This window comes from Bombina bombina, chromosome 7, assembly GCF_027579735.1.
Source record: "Bombina bombina isolate aBomBom1 chromosome 7, aBomBom1.pri, whole genome shotgun sequence".
NCBI classification, from domain to species: Eukaryota; Metazoa; Chordata; class Amphibia; order Anura; family Bombinatoridae; genus Bombina; species Bombina bombina.
In genome coordinates, this window is record NC_069505.1 from 228,673,289 (window position 1) to 228,691,387 (window position 18,099).

The window sequence follows — 18,099 nt, forward strand, 5'->3', positions numbered from 1 at the left end:
AGTGCTGAGGTCATGAACTCTTACTGTGATCTCATGAGATTTGACTTAACTCCCATGAGATTTCATAGTAAGCTTCCTTTACCTGATTGGTGAAATAATATGAGAGTTCACAAGGCTCATCCTTTCAGCTGTCCCAGGACAGACACACTAAAATGCTGCTTAGAAATCCTTTACAATGGGAGGTGGCTACTGAGGAACTTTTGAGGTAAAATATCTTTCTTTTTTACATAGAGATGTTCAGGTGATATTTTCTAGTCAGTTTTTTACAGCTATGCTGCATCACTTTCAAGTGTTTAAACATTTGGGTATTATGGCCCTTTAATTATAAAACTGTTCTGATGCTTAGAAATGGGACAAACATTTGTGGGGGGGGGTGTTTTGTTTTTATCCAATTAGTTGATGATGAAAATAATCGTTAGTTGCAGTCCTACATTTTATATTACCACCTTAAAGTGATGTATGCCCCTTTATAAAAAAACGGTAGTAGGACGGGGTTTTCCAGCACATATTTAAACTGTCACTGCTATAATATGAGATAACATTTGCCATCTTTACATTCAGGACATTCTACAACTCTAAATCTGATGTGAATCAGTTGCTATGAAAAAAATATAAACAAAGACCCCATGATATCCCAGTCTGTAAAGTAATAAACACATCGTACATGTGCTGCCCTTACACAGCAAACATTAAAGGGACATTCAACCCAATTTTTTTCATTCGCGATTGAGATAGAGCAGCAATTTTAAGCAACTTTCGAATTTACTCCTATTCATTTTTCTTCGTTCTCTTGCCATCTTTATTTGAAAAAGAAGGCATCTAAACTTTTTCCTTAGTTCAGTACTCTGGACAGCACTTTTTTATTGGTGGATGAATTTTATCCACTTATCAGCAAGGACAACCCAGGTTTTTCACCAAAAATGGGCCGGCATCTAAACTTTCTTGCATTTCGAATAAAGATACCAAGAGAATATAGAAAAATTGATAATAGGAGTAAATTAGTAAGTTGCTTAAAATGTCATGCTCTATCTAAATCACGAAAGAAAAAAATTGGGTTCAGTGTCCCTTTAACTCCTTATATGAATGACGCACTGGCAACTTCTGAATGTAGACTGGCGCTTTATTTATTGGGATTACATAACAAGGTGGCTCCTGTAGATTTGCACACAGTAATATGAATATCTACACATATATAGTCCTTTATAATGATTAGCTGCTGCACTCTTTATATAAGCAGTCCTGTACACTGTGTATGCAGCACTATAGTAATCTCAGTATCAGGTAGAATGCAAGATGACAAGGGAACTACCTGACCAGCTGTATAAAGTCATCCGCTGTCTGTAATATAACTAATGTGTAACTGACAGTAAACAGATTTATAATAATGAAGTTACTACTAGAGATTTGTGGCATATTAAAGTATGCTGGTGCCCAAGGCCCAAAAAATGCACAAACAAGTATACTAAGAAAACAAAATAACCAGGATCTTTGAAACTCTAAAAGACTACATAAATCGGCGAGATAAAACTCTCATGCACCAATATAAACTCCTATACAGCACAAGCTATAAGGATCCAGAGAGCATTAAAGGGACAGTACACTGTAAAATTGTTTTTACTCGTTATAGAAGCTGCAGAGTATATTACATATGAGAAATGGCTTTTTCAGGTTTATTAGTGTATATGAAATTGCTAGTTTTGTGCTTTGAAACCACAACCTATTAAAAAAAGTTGAGCTTGCAGGTAAAAATCAGATCTCATTATGTTATCACTGTGCACACACACACTTGCTTCCTTATATCAGTCTGTAAACCAAAGCCCAATGCAGATAATTAACATTACTTAACTATCCTATACCTCCCTGCTGGTTGCGTTTACAATAGCTTGTCAATAGCTCGTACTTAAGTATAGGTGGGGATACCACAAGACACATCTATTTCAAATGCCAAAATAAAGGTAAAGGAGCTACTTGTTAATTTAATACACTGGATAAAATTGTTTATTAAAACAATTTAATACAATGGATCATTGGGAACAAATTAAAAGGGATGGGGGGGGGGAGAATTGGATACACTTTCCCTTTAATTATTTTTCTTTATTCATCTAAACAAAATAAATACAAATGTATTTATTTTTTGTATTTTTGAAAACAAATTACCCTCTTCCTAATTAAAAGGGACAGTGAAGCCAAAAATAAACATTTATGCAATTTTAAACAACTTTTCAGTTTCCTTCTATAATCTTATTTGTTTCATTGCCTGGCATTGATTTACAGTTCAAAATTATGTTTATGTACAATAACTGCGCAGTAATATTTAATAACACAGAATTCTACTATATAGAACTATATTATCCCCTTAACGACACGAGTCGTACAGGGTACGTCGCACACAACCTGGTCTTTAAAGACCAGCGACGTACCCTGTACGACTTTGGGGATTAAAGCGGCTGGAAGCGATCCTGATCGCTTCCAGCCGCTTTACGGTTATTGCAGTGATGCCTCGATATCGAGGCATCCTGCAATAACCTTTTTCCCCCATCCGATGCAGAGAGAGCCACTCTGTGGCCCTCTCTGCACCGGCATCGATGGCCGCAATCGTTGGTGGGTGGGAGCTGACCGTGGGAGGCGGGGGGGCGGCCATCGGTGACAATTTGAAGAGAGAGGGGGGCGGGATCGGGGGCGGGGTTGTTGGGCGCGCGCACGGGAGCGCGCGCGTGCACGGGGGCCGGTGGGTGGGCGCGTGCACGGGGAGGGAGCGGGTGGGAACCGCTACACTACAGCAAATTAATTATATAAAACTGGCAGTAAGGGGGGATACAATCCCCAACAAAAATAAATCTAAGGGATCTGGGAGTGGGTGGGGGATTTGTCTGTGGGGGGGGAAGCTACACTACAGAAAATGGATTTTTTTAAAAAAAAAACAAAAAAAAAAACATTTGTATTTGCAAACAGGGTACTGGCAGACAGCTGCCAGTACCCAAGATGGCTCCCAGTAAGGTAGAGGTGGAGGGTTAGAGAGCTGTTGGGGGGGGGATCAGGGAGGTTGGGGGCTAAGGGGGGATCCTACACAGCTGCATATGTAAATATGCTTTACAATTTTTTTTTAAATTTTAAATATACCTTTTATTTTAGTACTGGCAGACTTTCTGCCAGTACTTAAGATGGCGGGGACAATTGTGGGATGGGGGAGGGAAGAGAGCTATTTGGGAGGGATCCTGGGGTGTGATGTGTCAGGTGGGAGGCTGATCTCTACGCTAAAGCTAAAATTAACCCTGCAAGCTCCCTACAAATGACCTAATTAACCCCTGCACTGCTGGGCATAATACACGTGTGGTGCGCAGCGGCATTTAGCGGCCTTATAATTACCAAAAAGCAACGCCAAAGCCATATATGTCTGCTATTTTTGAACAAAGGGGATCCCAGAGAAGCATTTACAATCATTTATGCCATACTTGCAAAAGTTGTTTGTAAATAATTTCAGTGAGAAACCTAAAATTGTGAAAAATTTTACGTTTTTTTTTAATTTGATCGCATTTAGCGGTGAAATGGTAGCATGAAATATACCAAGATGGGCCTAGATCAATACTTGGGGTTGTCTACTACACTACACTAAAGCTAAAATTAACCCTAGATGCTCCCTACATGCTCCCTAATTAACCCCTTCACTGCTGGGCATAATACACGTGTGATGCGCAGTGGCATTTAGCGGCCTTCTAATTACCAAAAAGCAACGCCAAAGTCCTATATTTCTGCTATTTTTGAACAAAGGGGATCCCAGAGAAGCATTTACAACCATTTATGCCATAATTGCACAAGTTGTTTGTAAATAATTTCAGTGAGAAACCTAAAGTTTGTGAAAATATTTGGGAAAAAGTGAACAATTTTTTTTTATTTGATTGCATTTGGTGGTGAAATGGTGGCATGAAATATACCAAAATGGACCTAGATCAATACTTTGGGATGTCTTCTAAAAAAAAATATATACATGTCAAGGGTTAATCAGGGATTCCTGACAGATATCAGTGTCCCAATGTAACTAGCGCTAATTTTGAAAAAAAAAATGGTTTGGAAATAGCAAAGTGCTACTTGTATTTATGGCCCTATAACTTGCAAAAAAAAACAAAGAACATGTAAACATTGGGTATTTCTAAACTCAGGACAAAATTTAGAAACTATTTAGCAGGGGTGTTTTTTGGTGGTTGTAGATGTGTAACAGATTGTGGGGGTCAAAGTTAGAAAAAGTGTGTTTTTTTCCATTTTTTCCTAATATTTTATAATTTTTTTTAAAGTAAATGATAAGATATGATGAAAATAATGGTATCTTTAGAAAGTCCATTTAATGGCGAGAAAAACGGTATATAATATGTATGGGTACAGTAAATGAGTAAGAGGAAAATTACAGCTAAACACAAACACCGCAGAAATTTAAAAATAGCCCTGGTCCTTCAGGGAAAGAAATTGAAAAATGGCCGTGTCCTTAAGGGGTTAAATTTATAGTGTGAAGGGGAGTTGTATTTAATTACACAAGGTCCTTACTTTAATACATATTGCAAGATTCACTGCAAAAAAGGAAAACTATAACGACACAATAATCAGCAGTATTGTTTAACTCTCAGTGCTACACTAAAACTGAGGTTCGGACAGCAGGAAATGAAAAAAGGAAGGAACTGAACCTGCATGTTGGTATCGGCCAGAGAGAGAAAACGCACGACTCTGCAAACCTCTGGTGTTATTTACAGAATCAGACTTTCAGCAATAGGTTTTCACTTTTAAATCTAACAACTCAGAGCTACAGATGCAACAGCTACAGTCACTATGATTTTGTGCATGAATATATCTAGGTATATATAAAACCTGTGTGTTTGTGTCTGTATATCTTATTATTGTTTAAGGGCATACTTTAAGCAAATTTGTAAAGAAAACTAAGTCTAAGTCAAACAAAGTCTAAATAATTAATAAATAAAAAATATATATATATATATAAATATTATTATTATTATTAATATATATTTTTTAATTGCAACTTACTCCCATTCCGCAGGTGACTTCTGAAGCAAACATGGAACCAATAGTTAAGGTTTTAAACAGAAGACAGAAGCTTGGCAGAAGCAGATTGTTACCGTGTGAATATTTGAAACACTGCCCAGGGCAGACAAGGGCAGTTTCAACACAACGTTCCAAAGCTATTTCCTTTCAAGACAAAACAACTGAATCTCTCTCTTTATAAAAAAAATGAAGCCTTCAGTGTAAGAAGATTAAGGTGAAAAATCCACCAAATCTATTGCAAGGATGCCAGTTCGCAGACATGTAGGATAAAAAAAGAATTTAAACTGTACGCCCACCAGACCGTTCCCAGAAGCATTCCATCTTTAAGTTTAGAAGTCTTGGCAGTAAAAATAAACTATTTCCAGAATTCCTATTTTAAGAAGCTCACCAAAACATTAGCTGAATACTTAATTGCTGAAGTTCTGTTATGTAGATTTTACGAAGCTGCGGCCAGGAAGCAGAAATAACTGTTGTTGACTAAATGACAGTGCTTGGTTTGTCACGCTCATGATGTGCCAGACTAGACACAAGTTGTGTTAAAGATTAAATGGCAGACTGCAGCCTCTGCAAGTTTTTAGCTTGAATAGTAACCAAGATTTTTCTGATCTGCTTATTCCTCCCATTTTCGCAGCGGAAAGTTTATAATTTATTCCTGACGTTTATAAGAAGAAAAAAAAAATCTGCCCTACACACCAACATATTCTAAGCTTAATTTTTTGTGCTTTTGTTGAGTTTCATTTCTTTCCTAATCTTTTAGGGCCAGATTAGGAGTGGAGTGCAAAATTGCATTTCAGCGCGATGCGAACACAACCTCACATTGCACGGATTCTTTGTGCTCACAAGAGTGCGCTTCCATAGGTTACAATTGGAGCCTCATTCTGATGCTGTCAGAGACGGCACACAACCTACCGTAGCGAATAGGGTAGGTCACACAGCGAAGGGCAGCAAAGTGTAAATATGTATGTATGCGAGTATATACATATACAGTATCTCACAAAAGTGAGTACACCCCTCACATTTATGTAAATATTTTATTATATCTTTTCATGTGACAACACTGAAGAAATGACACTTTGCTACAATGTAAAGCAGTAAATGTACAGCCTGTATAACAGAGTAAATTTCCTGTCCCCTCAAAATAACAACACACAGCAATTAATGTCTAAACCGTTGGCAACAAAAGTGAGTACATCCCTAAGTAGAAATGTCCAAATTGGGCCCAAAGTGTCAATAAATTGTGTGGCCACCATTAATTTGCACCACTGCCTTAATCCTCTTGGGCATGGAGTTCATCAGAGCTTCACAAGTTGCCACTGGAGTCCTATTCCACTCCTCCATGACGACATCACGGAGGGCCTCCCCACCTTCCGTTTGAGGATGCCCCACAGATGCTCAATAGGGTTTAGGTCTGGAGACATGCTTGGCCAGTCCATCACCTTTGCCCTCAGCTTCTTTAGCAAGGCTGTGGTCGTCTTGAAAGTGTGTTTGGGGTCGTTATGTTGGAATACTGCCCTGCGGCCCAGTCTCCAAAGGGAGGGGGGGGGGGGGATCATGCTCTGCTTCAGTATGTCATAGTACATGTTGGTATTCATGGTTCCCTCAATGAACTGTAGCTCCCCAGTGCCAGCAGCCCTCATGCAGGCCCAGACCATGGTCATGGTCTGACCCACCACCATGCTTGACTGTAGGCAAGACACACTTGTCTTTGTACTCCTCACCTGGTTGCCGCCACACATGCTTGACACCATCTGAACCAAATAAGTTTATCTTGGTTTCATTGAACCACAGGACATAGTTCCAGTAATCCATGTGCTTAGTCTGCTTGTCTTCAGCAAACTGTTTGCGGGCTTTCTTGTGCATCTTCTTTAGAAGAGGCTTCCTTCTGCAACGACAGCCATGCAGACCAATTTGATGCAGTGAGCAGTGTATGGTCTGAGCACTGACAGGCTGAGCCCCCCACCCCTCCAACCTCTGCAGCAATGCTGGCAGCACTCATACATCTATTTCCCAAAGACAACCTCTGGATATGACTGAGCACGTGCACTCAACTTCTTGGTCGACCATGGCGAGGCATGTTCTGAGTGGAACCTGTCCTGTAAAACCGCTGTATGGTCTTGCCCACCGTGCTGCAGCTCAGTTTCATGGTCTTGGCAATCTTCTAATAGCCTTTATGTAGGGCAACAATTCTTTTTTCAGATTCTCAGAAAATTCTTTGCCATGAGGTGCCATGTTGAACTTCCAGTGACCAGTATGAGAGAGTGTGAGAGCGATAACACCAAATTTAACACACCTGCTCCCCATTCACACCCAAGACCTTGTAACACTAATGAGTCACATGACACCGGGGAGGGGAAATGGCTAATTAGGCCCAATTTGGACATTTCCACTTAGGGGTGTACTCACTTTAGTTGCTAACGGTTTAGACATTAATGGCTGTGTGAGTTATTTTGCAAATTTACACTGTTCTAAAGGCTGTACACTCACTACTTTACATTGTAGCAAAGTGTCATTTCTTCAGTGTTGTCACATGAAAAGATATAATAAAATATTTACATAAATGTGAGGGGTGTACTCACTTTTGTGAGATACTGTATATATTTATATGTGTATATATATTCACACACACACATTAACACATTTATATAAGCATATATATTTATGTGTGTATTGTAACAAGAACCTTTAGCAACCACTGTCTTCTAGGGTTTAAATGCAATAGAGGACAATCCAGTTAAAGTTTTAAAAACTTTTTTTTCTTCCAAAATAGCAAGGTAACTTTAACTACAGCATACAGTTTGTTCACAGGTAAGGCAAAAGGAACAGATTCAGTCTCTGCACAAGCTTCCAAAACAGCAAATCTCTGTCTGCATTGTCTGCAGCAATACAAATGTCCTATGTGACAGCAAACAGAAATCCAGCAAAACGTTTAGTACATCATATTTTTCACAACACATCATATCAGGCCTCCTGCCTGGCTGTAATCTACTTAGCTAGAGAAATGCTTCCCTTTTAAACCCTAGGAGCAGTAATCATGAGCCACACCTGAGTTTAAATTGTCTTTAACAGCTGTATTCACAACTAAAAACACTAATCACTTCCCTGGGGTTTCTTAGCAAGATGGTAAAGAGAAATGTATTAAAACCTGGTCTAATATATATTCCCTCTATCACCAAACCAGACTTCTGTCACAGTATATATATATATATAATATATATATATATATATATATATATATATATATATATATATATATATATATATATATATATATATATATATATATATATATATATATATATATATATATATATATATATATATATATATATATATATATATATATATATATATCCACAAAGTAAATGCACTTTTCAGTACCGTTTTTTTTTTCTAACACTCCACATCCACAAACTTTAAGCCCTGAAAACTGCTTTATTCAGTTATTTACAACAACAAAAAAACGCTACTTACAAGGTATTCATTTAACACTGCACAAGCAGTTGCTTGTGCAATATTGATCCTGCTCACATGCAGCCAATCACACTGGGATCATTTCACTACGCCACATTTTAAGTTTAGTTGTGCTATTTTGTAATACATGGTTCTTCAAATTTTTTCCCCCCAAGACCCAGTGCCATGATACCACATATCTTTGCGACCCTATTTTTATGCTTGGTCTGAATATGTCAGAGGTAGTATGCAACAAGATAGCTGCAATGTTTGGCAAAGTGACTAAAATGTGTGCTTACTTTATTCCTGCCAGTAGTCAAACTTGCAAGTGTTGTAAAAGATAATAGCACACACACTCATGCCTTACACACACACACTCATACAAAACACTAGGGATGCACCGAAATGAAAATTCTGGACCGAAACCGATACCGAAAATTCAGGATGCCCCTGGCCGAAAACCGAAACAGAAATTATTTTTTCTTTTTTTTTTTTTTAACTATAGTGTGTGTGTAGCTGAGAGAGCTTGTAGGCGGGAAAGCTCTAACAAATGGGCGTGGTCACTTGTACCGTAGGGCGTGATCTTCAGTGAAACAGGTGGAGCTCTACAAGGGAGAGCGTGGTTATAGCCAGACAACAATACGAGGTGGACATGTGTTTTGTTTTTGGGTGTAGTTATCCGTGCGATAGGCATGGCTGCACCTGATCGTCTCTCATTATATCTCCGCCTAGTTCCTGGTTTGGGTCTCACACTGACCCGTCAGATTATACTTCCAGAGCCCCAAATGGAGTCTGACTGTCACCAGGACCACCGGACTTAGCTACGACCTTATGTGGAAGGTGGTTATAGAAAGCTACTGTGCTTTTTTGTATACACTGTCTGGTGGGTGCTAATGTGTGCCAACTGTGTGCGAGCTTGGGGCTTATGCATATATAGTGTGCACGCATATTTGCCTCAGCCGAATAAGATGTCTACGCACAAGAGGCTGATGTATGAGCACTGTATATATGGCTTATACATATTCACTGTGTGTGCTTAGGGCTGTGTCTGATAATATCAAGTGTTTATAAACATGTTACTTATCCTCCTTTGAAAACTGTATTCAGAACTTTGGTTTCCTTAAAAAAAACAATGGCACTGCTGGTTTCAAATATCATCATGACATGGTACTTACGTGTGTGCTCTGTGTACCATGCCAGTGCTGTGCTGCTCACCTTATGCTAAGGATAGACATTTAACTCAATAGAACAGGGGAGGGCTGTACATTTTTAGCCATTTTGGTCATCTTTGGGCCGAAATTTGAATTGCACATTTTCGGTGGCCCAAATTATGATGCATCGCTAGTATTATTCTTTATTTAGTTCTGTGTAACAGAATCAGATTTAACAATTATTATTTTTTTTACCAATTATCAAAATAAAGTATAGTCCTAGAAAACTTATTACATTCAAAACAGTAAGTCAAGTAATGAACTCAAACAGCAGCTCTAAGCTGGCATCAAATTTGAAATATGCTACACAATAATTTTACCAAAAATAAAAGGCAAAAAAAATGAAAACCGAAATAACCAAAAATGCCATTTTCGGCCGAAACTTTCTGCGGCCGAAATTTCGGTGCATCCCTACAAAACACACTCATGCCTTACACGCCTTTACACACACCACACTCACACCTTTACACACACACCTTTACACACACCTTTACACACACACACACCTTTACACACACACACACACACACACACACCTTTACACACACACACACACACCTTTACACACACCACACTCACACCTTTACACACACCACACTCACACCTTTACACACACCACACTCACACCTTTACACACACCACACTCACACCTTTACACACACCACACTCACACACACCACACTCACACCTTTACACACACCTTTACACACACCTTTACACACACCTTTACACACACCTTTACACACACCTTTACACACACACACCACACTCACACCTTTACACACACACCACACTCACACCTTTACACACACACCACACTCACACCTTTACACACACACCACACTCACACCTTTACACACACACCACACTCACACCTTTACACACACACACCACACCTTTACACACACACCACACTCACACCTTTACACACACACCACACCTTTACACACACACCACACTCACACCTTTACACACACCACACCTTTACACACACACCACACTCACACCTTTACACACACCACACCTTTACACACACACCACACTCACACCACACTCACACCTTTACACACACACCACACCTTTACACACACACCACACCTTTACACACACACACCACACTCACACCTTTACACACACCACACTCACACCTTTACACACACCACACTCACACCTTTACACACACCACACTCACACCTTTACACACACCACACTCACACCTTTACACACACCACACTCACACCTTTACACACACCACACTCACACCACACTCACACACCACACTCACACCACACTCACACACCACACTCACACACCACACTCACACCTTTACACACACCACACTCACACCTTTACACACACCACACTCACACCTTTACACACACCACACTCACACCTTTACACACACACCACACTCACCACACTCACACACCTTTACACACACACCACACTCACACACCTTTACACACACACACCTTTACACACACACACACCTTTACACACACACTCACCTTTACACACACACTCACCTTTACACACACACACACACTCACACACACCTTTACACACACACTCACACCTTTACACACACCACACTCACACCTTTACACACACCACACTCACACCTTTACACACACCACACTCACACCTTTACACACACCACACTCACACCTTTACACACACCACACTCACACCTTTACACACACCACACTCACACCTTTACACACACCACACTCACACCTTTACACACACACCACACTCACACCTTTACACACACACCACACTCACACCTTTACACACACACCACACTCACACCTTTACACACACACCACACTCACCACACTCACACACCACACTCACACACCTTTACACACACACCACACTCACACACCTTTACACACACACCTTTACACACACACACACTCACACACACCTTTACACACACACACACACCTTTACACACACACACACTCACACCTTTACACCTTTACACACACACTCACACCTTTACACACACACTCACACCTTTACACACACACTCACACCTTTACACACACACTCACACCTTTACACACACACTCACACCTTTACACACACACTCACACCTTTACACACACACTCACACCTTTACACACACACCACACTCACACCTTTACACACACACCACACTCACACACCTTTACACACACACCACACACCACACTCACACACCTTTACACACACACCACACACCACACACCTTTACACACACTCACACACACTCACACACCTTTACACACACACCACACTCACACACACTCACACCTTTACACACACACTCACACCTTTACACACCACACTCACACCTTTACACACCACACTCACACCTTTACACACCACACTCACACCTTTACACACACACACTCACACCTTTACACACACACACTCACACCTTTACACACACACACTCACACCTTTACACACACACACTCACACCTTTACACACACACACTCACACCTTTACACACACACACTCACACCTTTACACACACACACTCACACCTTTACACACACACACTCACACCTTTACACACACACACTCACACCTTTACACACACACACTCACACCTTTACACACACACTCACACCTTTACACACACACTCACACCTTTACACACACACCTTTACACACACACTCACACCTTTACACACACACTCACACCTTTACACACACACACCACACTCACACACCTTTACACACACACCACACTCACACCACACTCACACACCTTTACACACACACCACACTCACACACCTTTACACACACACACACACACCTTTACACACACACCACACTCACACACCTTTACACACACACCACACTCACACACCTTTACACACACACACACACACCTTTACACACACACACACACACACACACACACCTTTACACACACTCACTCACACACACCTTTACACACACACACACACACCCTCACACCTTTACACACACTCACTCACACCTTTACACACACACACTCACACCTTTACACACACACACTCACACCTTTACACACACACACTCACACCTTTACACACACACACTCACACCTTTACACACACACACTCACACCTTTACACACACACACTCACACCTTTACACACACACACTCACACCTTTACACACACACACACACACCTTTACACACACTCACACCTTTACACACACACACTCACACCTTTACACACCACACTCACACCTTTACACACCACACTCACACCTTTACACACCACACTCACACCTTTACACACCACACTCACACCTTTACACACCACACTCACACCTTTACACACCACACTCACACCTTTACACACCACACTCACACCTTTACACACCACACTCACACCTTTACACACCACACTCACACCTTTACACACCACACACACACCTTTACACACCACACTCACACCTTTACACACCACACTCACACCTTTACACACCACACTCACACCTTTACACACCACACTCACACCTTTACACACCACACTCACACCTTTACACACCACACTCACACCTTTACACACCACACTCACACCTTTACACACCACACTCACACCTTTACACACCACACTCACACCTTTACACACCACACTCACACCTTTACACACCACACTCACACCTTTACACACCACACTCACACCTTTACACACCACACTCACACCTTTACACACCACACTCACACCTTTACACACCACACTCACACCTTTACACACCACACTCACACCTTTACACACCACACTCACACCTTTACACACCACACTCACACCTTTACACACCACACTCACACCTTTACACACCACACTCACACCTTTACACACACCACACTCACACCTTTACACACACCACACTCACACCTTTACACACACCACACTCACACCTTTACACACCACACTCACACCTTTACACACACACACACACCACACACCACACTCACACCTTTACACACACACACACCACACTCACACCTTTACACACACCACACTCACACCTTTACACACACCACACTCACACCTTTACACACACCACACTCACACCTTTACACACCACACTCACACTCACAATCTACATTCTCTATACATAACACATTTCTGCTGTATTTTTTTACAGTGAAAAGGCAAGTCAAACAGTTTTGTCTGGGGGTTTATCACTTAGTCACTTATCACTAGTACGCTCAGGCACCATTGGTTTTGCGCATTATCCCCACTATATTGCACGATGCCACCAAATCCACAAAACACCTCTTGCTCGAGCAATTACAATCTTATAAAAATGAAAACTAAATAATAAATACGTTTACACTATAAGTAAAACCGGTAAACCAACAAACATGTCTACTAAATTGATAATGTCCCTGTTCAAATGCCTTCGAGAGACTCATTTATCTCACGGTTTTGGAGCACAAGTTACTTTCCCGCCATTTGAAGTTCGGAAATCATTATTTACAAAAACAAGCACAAAGGGGCTAAATAATAATTAAAGTCAGATCCAGAGCAGCAATATATTACTGAGAGCTAGCTGCTCACATCTAGTGAGCAAATGACAAGAGGAATATAGCATAGTCACAAATCAGCAGCTAGATTCCAGTATCACTGCCTCTGAGCCTATCTAACCTACTTTTCAACAAAGGACGCCAAGAGAACCAAGTACAATCATTTTTAGGCCTGGGCATTCGGATCATCTGGATTCGCACAGATCTTAGTGTGTTTCACTTTCACAAGAATAAATCAGACTCCGAAAAGAGCCCAATGCCTCGATTAGTCGCCTTTGGATCATTTTTAAAAAGTCTCTTAAAAATCACATGCTTTATCTGAGCCATGAAAGTTTAGTTTCGCTTTTCCTGTCATTAAAATCAGGGCTGGACAATTCCCATTGGCTACAGAGCAATAGCTACGAAATATCAAATCTGCCTCCCAACGTTTTTTGGTATTATACATTTTTATATTTACTACAAGGCTCAGTATGCGTTGACTTTGTCATTAGGTTCCTATGTTATTTCAGACTATTTATATCTAGTGTCATTCTGTGTTTTGTGATGCATGTTTGGCCATGTTCTTGAGTTAACAAAGATCCCATTTAAAGGAACAGTAAAGTCAAAATTAAAATGTCTTTTTAGACGGATCATGCAATTTTAAACCACTTTCCAATTTATTTCTATTATCTAATTTGCTTCATTTTCTTGGTATCCTTTTGTTGAAAAGCATACATAGGTAGCCATAGCTACTGGAAGCTAGCTGCTGATGATTATTGGCTGCACTTATATACCTTGTCATTGGCTCACTCAATGTGTTCAGCTAGCACCCTGCTACTTCAACAAAGGATACCAAGAGAATGAAACAAATTTGGATAATAGAAATTCATTTAATATTTTGTTTAAAAAATGTATGCACTGTCAGAGACATAAACCCAAACATTTTCTTTCATGTTTCAAAGGATATTTCAACAATTTGCTTTTATAAAAAAAAATTATATTATTATATATATATATATATATATATATATATATATATATATATATATATATATATATATATATATATATACACACACACACACACACACACATATATACACATATATACACATATATACATATACACTAAGTTTCATATAGTGTACTGTCTTACATATTATAAGGCTATAATTCATTACACACCAAACTAATATACGTAGATATACAGTACATGACAGTGTACAATAAAATGGTTTAGTGAACGCACAAGGCACTAAGCTACTGTAATATAAAACACAAAGTTAGATCATTAAAAATGCAAAAAAAATTGAATTCCTCTATGATGTCAAAGGTTTATGTAATTTCCCATATATAGTATAATAGTGAACAGTGCACCCCATAAATAATGTCTAATATAATGCAAAAACAAAACAAGATTGATAATGCACTTTAAATGGTTGTCATAACTAATCTAAGTTATGGGCAGCAAACATAGTAAATAGTTTAATGACTTGCAGTCAAAGTCTTGAGCAACAGAAGATATTACATCATTCACTGAACCTTTGGCATAACAAAAAAAGAATCTTTCAGCAGTCTTATGGGAATGCAAGAACTTATAATACCAAACAGTGCTAAAATATTGTTATTAACATCACAATCACTTCCGTCTTGTACAGGAACTAAATACACAGTAATACCACCAAGTATATTGTTCTACAAACAACAGGAAATTGCTTATTATTTTCATCATTAAGCACTTTTAGATTCCAATATAAAATGCTTAAAGGGACAGTCTAGGCCAAAATAAACTTTCACGATTCAAATAGAGCATGCAATTTTAAACAATTTTCCAATTTACTTTTATCACCATTTTCGCTTTGTTCTCTTGGTATTCTTAGTTGAAAGCTTAACCTAGCAGGTTCATATGCTAATTTCTTAAGACCTTGAAGCCCACCTCCTTCAGATTCCATTTTAACAGTTTTTAGAGGGTGTTAGTTCACGTATTTCATATAGATAACACTGTGCTTGTGCACGTGAAGTTATCTGGGAGAAGGCACTGATTGGCTAGACTGCAAGTCTGTCAAAAGAACTGAAAAAAGGGGCAGTTTGCAGAGGCTTAGATACAAGATAATCACAGAGGTTAAAAGTATATTATTATAACTGTGTTGGTTATGCAAAACTGGGGAATGGGTAATAAAGGGATTATCTATCTTTTAAAACAATAAAAATTCTGGTGTAGACTGTCCCTTTAATTTACGGTGGATTTGTATGAATGTGTAGGTATTTGGCAATTGTTATAGAGCATTTCGCTCTTCCAGCTGCCAGATATATAAGGAAATAAGTTAAATATACAGATTTGCACAGATTAATTTCCTTAATCTGGCGGCAAACAGAACCGAATGCCTCAGATAGCAGCCATATATTGCCTTTGCTTCCCTAATAAATAATAAAAGTCAAATATTAACATCTAATCCTAAGTATTGAAAATGCACATTGTAGACTTCACAAGCCTAAACCTGGTATATATCTATCACTAATAGGCCTCAGTGGATGTCATAAGATAGAAAAAACATGCATTGTTTTGCATTAAGTGACAGAGGCTTGTCAGTAACTAATCCAGATTTGCTCCAACAAATAAAGGTTATTGGTGGGGAAAATTAACCATTAAAAAGTGATCATTCCAATGTATTCTGTCCTGAAAGACTTTACACTTAGCTGGTATGTTCATTTATTGCAAGACTATAGAATGTAGTAATTACAAGTTGTTTATGTTCCTTTAAGAACCAGCAGCACAGTTTTAAGGAGCAAGGACCTTTACATATACATATATGTGGAAAACTTTAGCCATTTAGGAGGCCAACATTAAATTTTGGGAAGTGCGGCGACTTGACATTTAAATATAAATGACAACAGAGAGGTTAGGGTTTTGCTTACCTGTTATTGCCAACTGTTAGCATTATCCAAGCTATTCCATAGTTACATGATTATTCAAATCATTCATTCAACAAGTCAGATCTTTTGTTCCTAAAGAAAATAAAAACATTATAGCTCAGAGCATAGTAATCACATGTTAACGGCTTCCATAAGCTCCTCCTATAGTTCATAAGGCACTGCTATTATATATGGTACTAACCAAGAGGAAGGCTCAGCACTGCTATTATATATGGTACTAACCAATAGAAAGGCTCAGCACTGCAATTATATATATGGTACAAACCAATTGGAAGGCTCAGCCTCAGCACTGCTATTATAAATGATACTAACCATGAGGAAGGCTCAGCACTGTTATTATTTATGGTACTAACCAAGAGGAAGGCTCAGCACTGCTATTATATATGGTACTAACCAATAGTAGGGCTCAGCACTGCTATTATATATATGGTACAAACCAATTGTAAGGCTCAGCCTCAGCACTGCTATTATATATGATACTAACCATGAGGAAGGCTCAGCACTGTTATTTATGGTACTAACCAAGAGGAAGGCTCAGCACTGCTATTATATATGGTACTAACCAATAGTAGGGCTCAGCACTGCTATTATATAAGGTACTAACCAATAGTAGGGCTCAGCACTGCTATTATATAGGGTACTAACCAATAGTAGGGCTCAGCACTGCTATTATATAAGGTACTAACCAAGAGGAAGGCCCAGCACTGCTATTATATATGGTACTAACCAAGAGGAAGGCCCAGCACTGCTATTATATATGGTACTGACCAAGAGGAAGGCTCAGCACTACTATTATGTATGGTACTGACCAAGAGGAAAGCTCACCACTGTGTGTGTGTGTATATATATATATATATATATATATATATATATATATATATATATATATATATATATATATATTTATTACAAACAATAGGAAGGTTTAGCACTGCTATTATATATGGTACTA

General features: G+C 39.3%; 1 protein-coding gene across 2 annotated transcripts in view; it reads right to left on the reverse strand.

Annotated features, from left to right (window-relative positions):
* The window catches only part of PIK3C2A (phosphatidylinositol-4-phosphate 3-kinase catalytic subunit type 2 alpha), a 530,626-nt gene that overhangs the window by 510,555 nt on the left and 1,972 nt on the right, over positions 1–18,099 (reverse strand). The window contains exon 2 of one of the 2 annotated variants that reach the window (XM_053720635.1): positions 17,130–17,219. The gene's annotated coding sequence lies outside the window, so the exon portion shown is untranslated. Of the gene's footprint in view, positions 1–5,028; positions 5,633–17,129; positions 17,220–18,099 lie in introns of those variants that run through there. The other variant, XM_053720636.1, reaches the window with a different exon arrangement.